Raw genomic sequence first — 14768 nt, forward strand, 5'->3', positions numbered from 1 at the left:
CTGGGAAGGGGATGGTGGTGGGACACCGGCAGCTTGCGGCCCCGTGAGTGCCAGTTTTCTTTAACAAGCAACCTGAATGCAAGGGAAACCTCCAGGAACCACGAGTGCTGTGTTACAGCTTGTAACACAACTGGAAAAAATAAGTTGTGCTATGTTTTCATATTGATTTTCCTTCTCTTTGGTGCAACGTTTTCAATTTAAATGGCAGAAGGCTGAGGCACAGAATGGGAAAAAATGTTCTGAGCTACACAACTGGGAAAAGAGCCTGATTTTCTGATTTTGTGTCCATGTTATCCAATTAAATGTTGTCACTGTCCTGTGATTTCGTGTCCAGTGCAGTATTGCTTCCACAGAAGAGCTAATTATGGAATAAGATAAGTACAAAAGTGCCCATATTTAATTAACAACATTATATAGTATATCCAGGAAGAACATTTTTCCCCCTAAAATTGTTTTAATTAACATGAAAGAAAAGCTTCTGCTGACTTTTTATTGTTGCAAGATAGAGAGAAAATTATTTCATGCTAACATTGGACTATATTTAGCTTCCATCTCTCTATCTACAGAAGAAAAATTGAAAATTAGTTTGTTAGATTGTATTGCTCCTTTTTATCTTATAAGGGCTTCCTTCAAGTACCATTAAATAATGATATAATCTTTAGGATATTAGTTAACAGATAATAATTATTTAATTTTGTTTTTGGTTTTGTGTTTTGTCCTTTTTATACTTCTTAGAGAAGGAAGAAATCTTCCACCTTCCAGAAACCTGATATTTTGGACCAGATCCCTCTCTGAACAGGTTGTATGCTGCCCTTTTCAGAATCAAGCTATCAGAAGATGCCCTTCAGCAGAAGTGTTAAGAGGACTTGGTGAGCTTAACATGTTTCGCCTGCTTAATTTAATTTGGAAAAATTCAACCAGAAAATGAAGTTATTAACAGGTTGGTACATTCAGAGATAAGATGATGTCACAGGGAAGCAGTCAAGTGGGTTGCTTGTCAAAATATAAAATATGTATCTGTCAGAATCAAATGATAGATAAGCTGTGGCTGGGTGTAGGATGCGGTGAAAATAGTGTGCTAAAAATTGAAACTGAATCCCACCAGTCTGGAGCACAAGCTTTTAGTAACTATTGTGGTGATCAGAAATATAACAATTCTGGGGACATGAACTGCACTGCTGAGGCACTGTGTGTGTAATTTCTTGGCACCAGTAGCCAGAAGTATGTGCATCAGCACTAGACCCCAAACAGGAGAGCTGGGAAGCGTGGCTCCCTCAGCAGAAGACTGAAACTTGGACACCCCATTAGGTTGGGTATTCCAAAACGAGGATTAGTAAATCTTTTCTTGGGTAACTTGGAGACATTTAAGGCCTCCAAATGTGAAAACAGAGTTTGTCTAGCCAACATGATGAGCCTTCCTGTATTAGAGAGGTTCAGATCAAAGGGAGAAATCTCCAGTGCATTCTCCAGGAACGCGTACACGTCATGCAACTCACAGGCCTCTTCCTGCCTTCTGGCTTGCCATATAAAATAGCTGGCACCAGGACTTTAAAGTTAATAAACTCAGGAATTGTAAATGGCAAATTGGAGTCTTGCATGAGCAAAACAGAATAGGCTACTTAACAAGGAATGCAGTCAAACTCCCAAATACTGTGATGGCAAAATAAGAGAAATACCATTATAATAAACTTCGCTATTGCGTTATCATTGAATTTGGGAAAATGATTCCACTTATGTGGGACTTTATTCACTGCAAGTTGCAAAACTGAACTTTAAGACTATAAACTCCTGGGGATGGCTCATGAAATCTCTTTTTGCTCAGGGTCTTCCAAGATGCAGAGTTTAATTGTGACTGGGAACTCTCAGGACTAACACAATACAAATAATAGAAGTGCTAAATAAAAATGCTGCTTTTGTATTTAAAGGTCAGAAGGGACTAGTCTGACCTCTTGATCTACAGGCCATAGGGCTTTGTCCAGTAACATCAACATGAGATTTCTAATTTACGTTTCAACTTATAACACTCTTAAAACTTCAGCGTGACAAATATTCCTCCTCAGGAAAGAATCAGTTTTAATATGGTGATATGATTTTTTTTTTCATTATTTAAAATATTTCTCATTTAAATTTCTTTATCTTTAACTTCCAAATTTTGGATTTTGTTTATTCTTGATTAAAAGTTATCTCACATCAAAACCCTTCTCTTTTATAAATGAGGCAGATGGAGTTTAAATCTGTAAAGAGTGTTCTTAATAACTTTGTTTTTTTCAAAGTCAATTCCACTTTTTTTTTTTGCTATACCTTTTACTGTATGAATGCAAGAACTGGATTTTTTTTTTTTAGTTTTGTTTTTTTTTCCATAATCATCATGACTTTCTTAATGCTGTACACAGAGGTGACAACCATTCTCTGCTGCTACATGCTATTCTCCATTTTATATCCTCAAGGATTGCACACACCCTTTGGGACTTCATGCTGCTGGCATTATATATGCTATGCTTACTCTGTTTCATGCTAATTTTTAATTCAGCACTAGTTTTAATGGTTGTATAGAATTATCTACATTGCTGCCACACATAAATTTATGAGATCATAAATACCTATCAACTTTTAAAGATGGACATAACCAGCCTTTTTTTTTTTTCTTTTTTTTCCTTTCTTTCTGTTAAAATCTGAAAATAAATTGCAAATCTCCCAGCAAGAGGAACTTGGTTTTGGACTTGTGTAATGACAATGCCCTTGTAATTGAAAGAAAAAAGAAAAAGGAAATCTGGGAGACGATTAGTCTACATGTGGTATACTTCTTTTTCCTAAATTGAAAAAAAAAAAAAAAAGAACAACAATCCAGTGACACATTTGGGCTGAAAAACTGCTTGCTGCACATGTTTTATATATGTGGGTTTACTACACAGATCATGTGTCTTAATTAGGTAATTTATACTGTGTTATCCAAAGAAGATGTTCATGTTCATTTGGGTACACAATAAAAGTTTCAAAAAAAAGTGTTAATCCTCTACTTACTGAGATCCGTGCATGGATACAGAATAACAACAACAACAAATATATCGCAAGATGCTAGCACAGCTACCTACTAGGTTATGCTCCCTGGAGAGTCAGTATTGTAGAATATGCACAATATAGGTGGGGATGAGTTGTATTCTTAGTTGGACTTTTCTATTCTTAATTTTCTTCCTGAAACTAAACATATTAGCTTTACCCACTGGGCAACTTCGAACACAAAACCAAAAGTATAATGATAAATAAAACTAAACCAAAAGAAGGTTCAGGCTGTCACTTTGTTATTTGGGCAATTTGTCAGTATTAGGTTAAAGGTTGAACTAGATGATCTTAGAGGTCTTTTCCAACCTGAATGACTCTGTGAATTTGTCTGTCTTTGAGTTGTGATGTTTCAGAGAGGTAATGGCAGCTTGGCCTTGAGATCTGCTGGCCTTTTCCCCTTCTTCCCCCCAAACCTTGATATTTCCTAAATTAGTGTTTTGTTTCCTTGTACTGATCTGATACTGTTCAACCAGAAACTGAATCTAGTTATCGCTGGTTATGCTAATTGAGATTTCTCAGTTTCTCTTCCCCTTTGTCATTAAGCTGGATTTGAGCTTCACATACCCTCGCAATTACTTTGAAATTCGAAGTCTCCTTGCAACTACTTTGAGAAATCTGAAAGCTAAATGATTCCCAAGTTTAAAATATGATGTTCCCCAGTTGAAAGGCAAAAAGCAATATTGTTATATTTGTATTCTGATGAAATTCATTATGTACAATATAATTTGTGTCTCCATAACAATCTACTCTTCTTCAATTAGGGATTAAGCCAGATACTACAAAGATCTGGAGAAAACACAGTAACTTTTTTTTTTCTCATTGAGAATACAGAAGGAATTTGAAGTGTGTGTCACTGGCAGTAAAATACAAGCTTACAGAGTTTTTCTTCTGTTTATTGTAAATCAACTACAGAACAGCAACCCATGGCATTAGTCCAGGAAACTGAGATTATGAAGTTAGGAAGCAGAAAGATGAACAGAAAATCATGTTTATAAATCTTAACGAACATCTTCCTCACTATGCAGTGAGAACCTGATTCAGCACTCTTTGAAATCAATGGGAAGACTCCCACTGACTTTCAGTGGGAGGTAGCTCAGACCCTTATTGCATGCATTTGTGCCCCTCTTGGGATAGGATATGACGGGATGCAGTGCATGCAGACAACCATAACTAATGGGAACGGTCCGAGGACCCTGGCTATGCTGAGAAATGAAGGTGAAGCAGTCAAGTTTAGTATCACGCCTCATCAGACCTTCTTCCTGCACACACACACCTTATTCATGGGAATGCAACAGCACTGGAAACAGTGCTGTATTTGTTGATGGCCACCTTGACAATGTGTTATGATCCCTAGCTGCTGTCCACAGCTCTGTTCCTCTGAACGGAATATGAAGTGTAGCCTAGGAGAAATCTGTTGTAAGTTGCTCTCCTCTTTTCTGTATTTATAAGCCTACAATATTGTAAGTTTTTACTGTGGGTGGACAAGCAGCATCCACTCATATCAAAGAAGATATAAGTACAGATAAATATAACTTTATACATTCATTTTTATATAACATATGCAAATGTATGTGCAAGTTAGTCACAGTCCCCAGGCTGGCAGCAGATAGCTGATGTGGCCATTGGTGTAGCTTCCTCTGGACACTTGTGTTACTGTTTTAACCTACTGCCTTTCAGCAGAGCTTTGGGTACATACTGCATCCATCCCCTTGCTCAGTGCTGCAGCCTTTAGATAAGATAAATGACTTTCTCCCCATCACGTCACTGGTTGCTCCAGAAAAAGCTCATTTTACCTAGCACTTGGTGTTAAGTATTAACTGACCATCTTAAGTCTAATCAAAGTATATAGACACAAAAGTTTATTCTTTTACGGGAACAAAACAAAATTCTAATTTTGTTATACTGGGTTCAGTTGTCCAAATTAATATTCTTAACATTCATCCTTATATTAAGCACCCATAAATAACTTGGTCCCTACTGCTTAGTTTATAGGTATTAGTGTATGAATTTTAATAATTCTAATTAATGTTATCTTTATTATATTACTTTGTACTTTTGTTAACTCGTCATGAGATCTCAAAGCACTCAATTAAACCACGCAGAAGTATATGAATTTCAGTCTATTGAGTTCGTGTTTTGGATAAAGGTTGTAATGAGAATTAACTGTTTTTCCATAGTCCGTTTCAGGGCTTTACGTTGATTTTCTGCAGCATTTAAATACTGTGAAAATTGGGCTCCAGAAATCTTGACTCCCACTTCTACCCACTAAATTATGGATCTTCTTACTCCCAATTCTGAATTTAAAGTAATCTTTGAACAAATTGTATTCAGGAGTCTTCAAATGTGAATAGTGATAATTATATCAATATTATTAATATGCATTATTAAAATACATAAATCTACATTTTCAAAGCTTTGATGTGCTTACAAAACTGAACTTTTAAATGAAAGTATGTTTTTAAATCATGCATGTGTTACAGAAATCTATTAAGACTCAGTCTCACAAAGACGTGCATATGCTTAGTGCAGTGATTCACGTGCTCCTGCAGTTTGTCCCCTGGGAGCATCATAGCTATCTGATGGAACATACCAGTTTATGATCTCAAAGATTGTTTCCCAAACCATTTTTTTTTGTGTGTGCGCTTCCTATTCTTTGTCATTATTATTATTATTTTAATCTTTTTTCTTCTGTTGTTAAATGTGATTTTACTATGATTGCACACCGTGAAGATTACCACGTGGAGAAGCTGTGAACTACATTCATTGCTGGTGGACTCTTACTTTCAAATCCAAACACAGCTACTGTAAATAACATTTTACTTTTCTTAAAAGTTATGTAGGTTTTCCGTAGGTCTTCCCCTCCTTTCCCACTGTTCTACTGCCATGTGACAGCTGGTCATTCATTGCATTGATTTCCTGCTTCCTAAAGGATTTCAGTATTTCAACCTTGCTACATAGTTAAAACTGGAATATAATTACGCTTTCTTTTCCATTTGGACATTATAAGACTCCTACTTAACTATTAAAAAGAAAAAAATATATAAAATTGGGACCTTTAGACATTGTAAGCTTGTATTTTGAAGGCTATGCTTATATTTTGAGGTTTCTGGTGAGCAAAATCAAAACTAACAGAACTGACCATAATCATAAGCGCTTCCCATGTTTTAATGCTGTTTTGTTCTTGTTTGTTTGTTTGTTTGCTGGGAATTGTAGTATAAAGGAAGGTGCATGCTCAAGAATTGCTATCGGATCAAGTTGCTGAAGATGACAAGTCACTAATGGAATAGCAGAAATGTTTTGAGGAGCAGTATCTGCCACCCTCTCTTCTGTACTAACCACTGACAGCTGGAGACCAGGCAGCAGAAAGGCAAGAGGAGCACGTCTCATAGATGCGTGTGCTTAGGCTTGAGGCTGAGCAAAGTTTCCAGGAGAAAGGTACAGTTTTTCGTTGCCTTTAATTGGGTTTCTATTGTTACAGAAAATGGATATATATATATATATTAACCCTAGTGCAAGACTTGTAGTTTTTACTTAGCCATTTTTACTAAAGAGTTGAACAGTGCAGCTAAGCAGTAACCTAGGCAGGAGAGGGCCTAGGTGGGAGGATAGGGAAGGTGGGGGAAGAGAAATGATTGTTCATAAGTGACCAGGAAGGTTTCAAAATTTCCACAGTAGCTTCAGACTCCAGGATCACTTGTTTCTGCCCTTTTCATCAGAAGTGTGAGGCAGGGTATCAGGAACGCGTCCCATTCACGACTAATGGCTCAAAATGGTGACAGGACAGTGCCTGTATCTAGCTAACTGGTATGTGTTCATGTGTGGTTGGAAAATATTCGGTCTCCAGAAGACAAGGAGTGTCCTACAGCCATCTTTATTTCACCGACTCTTGCATCTGCTGGAACATCTGTTGGTGGCTAGTGCTGGAGACATGACAGTAGACGTGTTGGGGAACAAGTCTGGCTCAGGATGAGAGTTTTTACGCTTCTCTGTGCTGCAGAGCACTGGGGGATCTGGAAGTCTTTCATGCTCATGACCTTTAGGAAGTTGAAATGCTCAGAGCTGGGTTGTCATTGGTTAAATGGTGTTTCCTGCTTAAAACTTCAGGAGGCATATTTTTACTCTGCATGTATATTTATAACTAATGATTTGAAATTTGGTCTTCTGCAAACTTGTACCTTAGACCACCGGTATTTTAGTATTAAAAAAAGCCTACTTTTTTTTTTTTTTTTTTTTTTTTTTTTTTTTTTCCCCCACAGTGACATACTTTTGTGGAATGCAACCATGTGGGAATAATTTTCACTACAATTATTTACTTGGTTGGACTGGTTAGTTTTCTCTTAAACGAGGTACTTCATTTTAGAAGTGGCATCTTCTCTTAAATAGTTATTTAGAGAAAAGCTGCAGAAGATAGCAACTTTGCAGAGGAGGGAGGAGAAAAAAAAAAAAAAACAACCAAAAAAACAACCACACACACAAGTTGGAAGGGCTTAGAATAAATTATTGCATGTCATTCTGTGGGAAAATCTTCCAGTACGAATGCTGCGTTATTCGCAATGTGAGTGCCAGATCCACTCAGCTCTGCTTTGCACTTCTGTCACCCTTATCACTCATGAGACGATACTCTTCTACTGTAAGTGCTACCCCCAGCGGCATGTATTCATTTATAGGACTTGCATACTTATGCTAAAGTCAGACACCCAAGAGGCACAGGATGAATTGACAGTATAGGCAGATGCTTTCAGCAAAGAAACCGGCATGTTAAAAGAGCTTTAGCGTGGTTATTGTTTTGCCAGGCAAATCCATGTACTTGTCATCAAGGTGTTAGGGAGTATTTCAGCCTCGTTGTACAAGCTGAATACAAGAACTGTAATCAAGAGTTACATCATTTGGTGAGACAAGACCTGGAGGAATACAGCAAAGGGAAATGTGCATAATTAGAACAGTTCGGTTACAATGGAAAGGGGCTTTGATAGTGTTAGAAATGTAGCTGAAACACGCTGTCTCCATTCCCCTGTCATCAGGCATTAGATGGTAGATGTCAATGGACTGGGGAGACCTCAGGTTCCAATGAAGGAGTGTGGGGTTCCCTCTTCAAACCTTCCCAATGCTCCGAAAACCTCCTGAGGTAACCATCTGCTGAGCCATGAAGCCTCTCCCCTGTTTGAGGATAGGCACCAAACTGGAGATTGAAAAAGAATCCCTAAATAAAAACTTGATTTGAAAAAAGCAGTTTGTTTTGACAGTTGGTCAAAGAATGTTGAGAAATAAGAGCACGGGCAATTTCCCCCCTCAAAATTCCCGTAAAGGAAGAGCTCGACACAGAGGCAGGGCCAGAAGTTAGGGAGAGGAAAAAGGCTCATAACCATGATGACAGGGAACCCGCTGTAGCTTGTCATACATGTTAGGGATGATGCGCTTCCCGTGGTGCTTTCCACACTAATGCTTTTGCCAAAATCCCTCCTAGAAATTTTGCTTTAAAAAAAAAAAAAAAAGTTCTCTGGTGACACCCAATCTGAGTATGCAACATCTAGCCTGCTTTATTTATATTTTTCACAAAATATTTATCACTACTGCCATAGCAATAACTAACCTAAAAAAAGAGATGAGGTTTCAATGCAATTTGACCTTCTCCAGACTGTGTCCAGAGCCATCTCTATTCTTATACATATATTATTGGAAATGTTTTGAATTTTTGAGTTTGTGGAGGAAAATGTTTGACATCTCAGGGATTCTCTAGCCATGGAAGACTGCTTTACACCCAGCACTAAGTAGGTTACCAGACAATACTTAGTTTTTTGGGTGTCGAGTATGTTGTAATTCTCCCTGGACGTTAACGTGCAGTGAATTAATAATATTGCTCCTTGTTGCCTTGTCATTAATCTGTTTATTATAAGCCAAAGCTGACATTTGTGGCAGTATTCTCTTAAATACTGATTTTTAAGAGACACCGTACAGTGAGTGCTGGAGGGAGGGACTTGGGTGCTGCCATAGAGATGATGCTCCTCCAGGATGTTGGTGGCAACCAGCAACACAGGCATTCATGTTTTGGTTGAGACTTATGAATGGAGCCCTACCTCCAGCAGGGCTCCACAGGTGAGCAATTCAGAAAATTACATTATTAAATTATATTATAAAACTGATTTTATGATCATGTAAAAGCCATGCAAATACATTTTTTTTTTTTTAATTGAGGCTGCTGGCTGAGCACTGCTGGGTGCTGTGGAACGTGAGCAGTGCTATGAATATCAGGAATGCTAATAATGGGGTCCCATTTCTAACTTGGGAACAAGAGGTTCGTTGCGTGCACATAACTTCCATGGGCAAGCATTCCGCTTGTCTTGCTGGATGTAGGGTGTGGTTCTGCATGAATAACCCCAGTCCTTTAAAAGAGTGCTGGAAGACAGTCAAATAATTGTTTCTTTGCCAATAATCGTAGCGTGGGGAGATGCAGGGCTCAGGTTTTAATCCTGCAAATGACTCCTATGCAGAGGAGTCAAATATAGAGTGCAATTTGAGAGCGAGGTCTTCATTGTTTTTTCTTTTCTTTTTTCTTCTTATTTATTTGTTTATTTATTTATTTTTTTCTTTTAAATAAACTTTTTAATTAATTTATCAGAATTATCTCTGGAAACATTTGACAGTTCATAGCACTGCTTGTTAATAAGTCACTAATTGCCTCCAGGGTGTTTAATGTGGAGCATTAAAGCCAATAGTGAGGGTCAGAGGAAAAGCATCAGAAGACCGCGTGTACAAGCATCTGCATGTTTGACTTTTTTGCACCAGATTCCTGGCTATCACTGTCTTAGGATACCTAAGAGGGCCGCAGTTGTCATAAGCATGTCTTAAGTGGGTACTTCGGAATTGTCCTGGGATGGTATCGAGCCAATCTAACAGCTTTCTCGCGTGAAGTATGCACAGCGGAAGAGGGAGAGAGGGAAGAGGAATGTGTGGCATTCCTCTGCGCCTTTCTGGCACAATTGTCCTGGTGGTACTGTTTCAGCTGGTGTAATCAAGAACAGCCCTGCGGCTATGCTACGGCACGTGAAGCTCCTTTTTCTGACCCTTATATGGCACACGACTGCAGCCTGACTGGTGGGGCTTGCAGCTACTTCTCCTCCTTGCGCGCTCTTCCACCACAATGAGCACAAATTTGACGTGTTTAGGAATCTGCCCTTATGTTTTAAAACTCCATGCAAATATGGTAATAATAACTAAACTGACATTTGCTTTTGCTTCTGTATAGTATGTCTTTAATATGATTACTACCCTTAACATTTAAGGGAATTTTGACAGTTATGTAATCCCTTCAACATTTAAGTACAACAGGAATTTATTATTAAGTGCAGTGGCTGGAAATTGAGTACTTTTTTCATTCACACTATAAACAGTTACGTTGGATTAGTAATCCTGCTTGTCAGAGTTGCTCACTGTTTGATATTAATCAGTAGGTTTATGAAAGGTGCAATAGAAGGCAGAAATGAACAGTGAAGAAGTTGTAAACCTTGTTTCCATAAAATCAGCCTCTATCTAATACTTAGGTTCACAACGTTTCTTGCGGCGACCATTAGACTAAGGGGAAAGGAAGTACTGTTTTATGGTAATGGTACCCCTAACTATCTTTTGATAAACATGTATTTAGGTTCTCACTGTGTAAATGCAATAGCAGAGTGATGAAAGCCAAGACTTTTGAGAACATTCTTAGGTTGTTTTGTAAAGAGTATGTTTTTCAGACCGTTGTATAGATCGATTGTGATACAACCTGGCAAAACACTTAATGATCAAATATTACATGACAAAATGAATAACATCTCCTTTTGTTTCTTATCCGCTATTAAAATCATGTGCAAATCACTTCACCTGAATATTTCTACCTAATTTGTGGGTTGTTATCTTTGAGCTACATAATTAATTTCTGTATCTTGCAGACTCTGTTGCACCATAGACTTTTTTTTTTTTTAACACTTCTGAATCTCTACCTACACGTTCATGCAGCATGTACAGCAGAGGAACCAGGCTCTGTGGTTGCAAATGTCATCTCATGAGATCTGTAGATGATCAAAGTGAAAATGACACCATTGTAGCGCAAGATGTCTTGGAACAGTGCATAATAAATTACCATGATTGGTTAATGAACATACATGATTAATGAAACAAAATATGAAAATATAATAAAGGCCTTTCTTGTAACTGTCAGTCAACTTCCATGTTCAAGTGCTTCCAGATCTGTCCCTTACACACCTAACTTAAGAGTTAACATGTATCTCTATATGTGTAGTAATATACAGTAGTGAGATAAAATTGCAGGGTATGACCTCTCCATTAAAACCGAAATTAAACTTTAATAACATAGTTAACAAGTTTCTATACCTAGGCTTGTTTCGAGATAAGATTTTTTCCCCTTTTAAAAAATCCTACTCGATCTAGTTTTGTTTTGCATTTAAAATAATCTTCATGAAATAGCATTAGTCTTCACCAAGCTATGTATATCTTTCACAAATCACTTTTAAAGAAACAGGGCATTCGTTGTTTTTTTTTTTAATTTTATTTTTTAAATTCTCATGTCTAAATTTAGAGTTTGCTTGTGGTAGGATCAAAAGTGCACAAAAATCTGCCTCACTGTTTCATTATCAATCACTGTGATATTTTTGGAGATGCCATTTGATTTGCATTGTCGGACCTCCTACCTAGCATCACAGAAGGCTGCGCATCAATAAAATTAACTTTTGTCACTCAAACCAAATTGGGCTAAGGCACTCTTGCCAAAGCAGTTAACGTGCATGCGAGGAGAGCGGCTGATCCCGGAAGCATTCAAACTCTCTTTCGCAAGGCAGAATAAATTAATTAATCCGCTTCTGGGTGATTTCCCAGAGCTGTCCTTATGCCTCAGATGAAACCCAATGGGAAGAAAATCGATCACCCCCACGCACGTGAGAAGGCTGTGATCAAACCAGAGGCACGGAGAGGTGGCGATGGGGTAGAGCGGCCTCTTGTTTGTGCTCTCCCAGGGCGCAGAGCAGCGCTCAGCTGCTCCTCACCTGGAAAAGCCTGGAAGGAAGGAGCTGTGATTTAGTGCGCCGCGGCTCTTCGCTCAGTTCCCCGTTGCTCTGGAGGAAGTTGCTGCAGCTCCTTTCAGAGCACGATGTACCTCTCATCTCCTGCCAGCTCTGCTCCGCAGAGCAGCTCCTGCTGGGGAGGCCACCACCCTCATCGCCTCCTCCCTGCTTGCCGAGCAGGAGCTGCTCTCCTCACAACCAGCTGGAGGTCTGCCCCGCGGCGTGGGGTGCCTGGGGCTCACACCCCCCTCCTCAAACACAGCCCAGCATGGCTGGCCAGCCAGGGCATCGAGGTGATTAAAACACAAGAAGCACCCCCCAACCTTCCTTTGATATCTATTATTTTTTGCTTGAGGTTGCGTTAGGGAAAGTGAGGAGAGATGGATGCATGCTGCCTGGCTGTGTTCTGCCTTGTAGTGGATCCATGCAAGAGACAAAGTCGACTTTTTGGGGGCCTTTTGGCAAAAGAAGCAGTTCTGCAAAGTTTTACAAACTCTGGAATACTTTGTTTAATTTTAAGATTGAAAGTGATGGATCTGTTCTCAGGAATCCGTATCTTCTCCATAATTTTCAGGCATCCATATCTTCTCCATAATTATCAGCTCATCATCCAGTTGCCACTCTTTTCCTTCCTCTCCCGGATTTGTTTCAGGTGCTTAATGCTGTACTGTAATTTTACATGATATCATCTGCCCAATATAATTATTTTGTGAATCCAGTCCTCCTACCTCCTGTGAACCCGTCAGTAGCCCATGGACATGTCCCTCATCCATATTTACTGAATTTGATGTTCTCTGAATTCTTCATGAAATTAGTAGGAATTTTGTGCATTTTGGGTTTTGTTTGTTTGTTTAGTATTTAAGCTGTTCCATAGCTGCATTTTGCCATAAGAGACACCTGGTCCTTTTTTCTTCTTTCCTCACTGGTGAATATAATACCACAAAGTCCTCAAAGCACTGAAGAAACCATTGAGCTTTTTATCCTCTCAAGAAAAGGTAGCAATTTATGGAGAGACTGCAGAAAGGCAGGATTAGGGGATTTTAGGAAATGTAAACCTTTTTCTTCTTGGGTTGCATGGGCCTTTCTGAAGATCAGTCCTAGGGAAAATGTATGACTGTAGCATGGATGGATGCAAAGTTAAAATTTGAGTTTGGACGAAGTCACTACTTGTGCACTCTAATGTGCATGGGGATGGATGCTGTCAAATCTCTGTCTGTCTTAGATGACTGCTTTGATATTGTCTGTGATACAAATATTTAGACTTTGATCTACTTGTAAAGCCAGAGAGGTTTTGAAAATTTTCGTAAGTATTTCCCCATTTCCTGAGCCAAGGAACGGATTTTTTTTTTTCAAAGCCTAAGTCAGCTTGTTTTTATCTCAGAGGAAATAGTGTTATTTCAGTGTACCTGGTGAGAGCACTGGAATATGTGCATTTCTATTTGAGTACACAACAACTGCTCAGTTTTCGGTAAACATTTCTGAGAAAGGAAAATTCATGAAGACAAAAAACTTCAGTTAAACCATTAAACAAACTATATGTAATACATATAATTACACTATCTTTTTTATAGTATTTCTGAAATTTTAATTAACAAGAAAGACTGTCTACAAGCAAATTCATTTTTTTTTCTTAATTGAATTTTATCAAATTAATGGTATAGGACATGAAATGAAATGCTCTTAAAAATATCAGTGGAACACTAACTGGCAATAATGTTAATTGGCTTGTCTTCGCTCCCATACTACTCTGGATGCTTGGATAAGTCAGTTGGAAAGAAATAGATAAACATGTATGACTGTTCTGGGTGAGAAATAGTTTAAAGAGGCTGAACTATTTCATGGCAAGAACTGGGCCAAAACATTAAGAATGAAAACATTTTATAAACTAGCTATCATCCTCTCAGTGTTTGAAACAATCAAGCTTCAGATTGACATTAAAAAAATATTTTGCTATGTTTTAAACTTTTTTTTTTTGAGTTTTAAGGTTGCTTGTTAAATTAAGTGCAATAAGAAAAATGGACTACTCCAACAATTTATTAAAAGCAAAATATATATATATAAAAGTTCTGAAAAGAAACTTTTAATTAATTCTGGCAAAACCAGACTTTCTCTTATTAAAATAAAATAATAAAAAAAAAAGTTTAATGGAAAAAATCCACTTGGTTTTATCTTCTCAGTCCCACTACTTTACCATAAAATAGACCTCACATATTCATAATTATTTATTTTAAATCTGAGTGCCGTTTCAGATGGGACTGTCATTACTGGTTACTTGAAATGCGGTGGGTAGAGGCATTTTTGTTAGTAGGGAAAAGCACGATTCAGGTCATCTTCCTTCGAGTCATTACCAGCCTTTGACGTGCCATGATCCTGGTGTAGGTCATTATGTCTAATAATGGGGTGTCCTTTACTCTTACTTCAACATCTAGCCAAGCTCCAATGCTGAATTAGTGGCTTCATCTTAAAATGAATTTTACTGCTGAAAGAAAATAAACTGTGAAAACCCTAACCCAGGAGACAATATTAATTAGTGTGAGAGAAAACTATCAAAGCATATTCAACAGAAATGGAAAGGCCATCCACATGTTTGGAACAATCACCCCTTTAAAACACAAGATAAGTAATTACTAATATTTGCTTATTGTACTTTTTTCT

At 38.0% G+C, this 14768-nt stretch overlaps 1 long non-coding RNA gene across 8 annotated transcripts in view; it reads left to right on the forward strand.

Moving 5' to 3' along the window:
• Positions 1-14768, forward strand: part of LOC106041016 (uncharacterized) — a 148469-nt gene that overhangs the window by 103802 nt on the left and 29899 nt on the right. For 7 of the 8 annotated variants that reach the window (XR_010832356.1, XR_010832353.1, XR_010832352.1 and 4 more), the window contains 2 exons: positions 736-940; positions 6274-6495. This is a non-coding gene — a long non-coding RNA (uncharacterized lncRNA). The remainder of the gene's footprint in view (positions 1-735; positions 941-6273; positions 6496-14768) is intronic. The other variant, XR_010832357.1, reaches the window with a different exon arrangement.

Source organism: Anser cygnoides, chromosome 6 (assembly GCF_040182565.1).
Source record: "Anser cygnoides isolate HZ-2024a breed goose chromosome 6, Taihu_goose_T2T_genome, whole genome shotgun sequence".
In the NCBI taxonomy this organism is placed as follows: Eukaryota; Metazoa; Chordata; class Aves; order Anseriformes; family Anatidae; genus Anser; species Anser cygnoides.